Source organism: Durio zibethinus, unplaced genomic scaffold, assembly GCF_047325235.1.
Source record: "Durio zibethinus cultivar Kanyao isolate XHJ-2024 unplaced genomic scaffold, ASM4732523v1 HiC_scaffold_1, whole genome shotgun sequence".
Taxonomy (NCBI): Eukaryota; Viridiplantae; Streptophyta; class Magnoliopsida; order Malvales; family Malvaceae; genus Durio; species Durio zibethinus.
In genome coordinates this window covers 1,021,726-1,024,121 of record NW_028323042.1, presented here as the reverse complement: position 1 = coordinate 1,024,121, position 2,396 = coordinate 1,021,726, and positions in this window count along the sequence as shown.

The window sequence follows — 2,396 nt, the reverse complement described above, 5'->3', positions numbered from 1 at the left end:
TTTATAATTTCCTCCCCCCTCTTTTGTTTTATTCATACTTTTTTATTTATTATTCGTATTTCTTATTGCTTTGCTACTATAGAATACCGTGTTCTATAACAGATTTTATTGAGCTAATTTTATTGATATAAAATATAGAGAAAAAAGATCAATTGAATAAATGAAGTAATTGCATTTAAAAAAATAACATAAAATAAGATAAAAAAAAAAAAATAACATAAAATAAGATAAAAAAACAGAGAAAATAACAAGAAAAAATAACATATAAAAATAGAAAATATTAATAATAATTAATAATAAATAATAATAATTAATAATAAATAATTAATAATAAATATTATAATAATAAATATTATAATAATAAATATTATAATAATAAAAATAATAAATATTATAATAATAAATATTATTAATAATAAAAATAATAAATATTATAATAATAAATATTATTAATAATAAAAATAATAAATATTATAATAATAAATATTATTAATAATTAATAATAAAAAATACAATATAATAAAAAAAAAAAAAAAAATTGACTTAATTCTTTTTTTCATTGTATTTTTTTATAGTCTTTTTTATATTCTTTATTCTTTTCTCAACATTTATATTCAAAATTTACAATCATATTGACAACAGTGTATCGAACAAATATAATTCGATCGTAGATAAATAGATCTATTTATCCCCGCCCACAAGTTTGGCACTTCACTTCATTCAAATAATGGGTTCTTTCTTTGAATTTGTTGTGATACAAGAAGTTTTTTTTATTGTAATTGTATATTGTATTGAAAAAAAAAAAAAAAAATGGATAACAATGGAATGAATAAGACAGGAGGCGGTCCACAAATTTTCACTTATTCTATTTCTATGTTTTTATCTTAGAATTTCGTGTATTTTTATTTTATTCAAATTTTTGCTAATTTCATGTTTTGATTGCCTCGTGCAATTCCATTTTTTTTTTATTCCGATTTTTTTCGGGTTGCTAACTCAACGGTAGAGTACTCGGCTTTTAAGTGCGACTAGCATCTTTTACACATTTGTATGAAGAAAGGGATTCGTTCATACCATCGGTACAGTTTGTAAGACCACGACTGATCCTGAAAGGAGTGGATGGAAAAAAGAGCATGTCGTATCAATGGAGAATTCTAAGAATCCATTTTTTTTCCGGATCAGTCCAAAAAAAAAAATCGTCTTTGAATTTTTGGTGCGGAACAAAAAAAATTAATTGAATTCAAAGTTGGGTCGAGTGAATAAATGGATAGAGCTCTACGGCCCCAATTATAGGGAAACAAAAAGTAACGAGCTTCTGTTCGCAATTTGAATGATTACCCGATCTAATTAAACGTTAAAAATAAATTAGTGCCTAATGCGGTAAAGGTTTTTCTCATGAGTAAATTATCGATTTTTTTATGAGTCCTAATTATTAGTTATTCCCTTTATGGGTTAGACATGAATGTGTATAAGAAGCAGTATATTGATAAAGAAAAGATATTTTTTTTTTTTTTTCCAAAATCAAAAGAGCGATTGGGTTGAAAAAATAAAGGATTTCTAGCCATCTTCTTATCCTATAACGAACATAAATCAATTAGATGGCAAAAGATAGGATAGAGAATCCGTTGATGAATCTACCTGTCTCCGAGGTATCTATTATTTTCTTACTATAATACCTTGTTTTGACTGTATCGCACTATGTATCATTTGATAACCGAATAGATCCCCTATACTTTGGTTCAAATCGAATTTGAAATGGAGGAATTTCAAGTATATTTAGAACTAAATAGATCTCGCCGACATGATTTCCTATACCCACTTATTTTTCGGGAGTATATTTATGCACTTGCTCATGATCATGGTTTAAATAAATCGATGATTTTTTTGGAAAATCAGGGTTATGGTAATAAATTCAGTTCACTAATTGTGAAACGTTTAATTATTCGAATGGATCAACAGAATCATTTGATTATTTCTGCTAATGATTCCAACCAAAATCCATTTTTTGGGCACAACAATAATTTATATTCTCAAATGATATCGGTGGGATTTGCAGTCATTGTGGAAATTCCATTTTCCTTACGATTAGTATCTTACTCACAAGGGGAAGAAGTCGCAAAATCCCATAATTTCCAATCAATTCATTCAATATTTCCTTTTTTAGAGGACAAATTCTCACATTTAAATTATGTGTTAGATGTACTAATACCTTACCCCATCCATCTAGAAATCTTGGTTCAAGCCCTTCGCTACTGGATAAAAGATGCTTCTTCTTTGCATTTATTACGGTTCTCTCTCTACGAGTATTGTAATTTGAAGAGTTTTATTACTCCAAAGAAATCTATTTCTATTTTTAATCCAAGATTATTCTTGTTCCTATATAATTCTCATGTATGTGA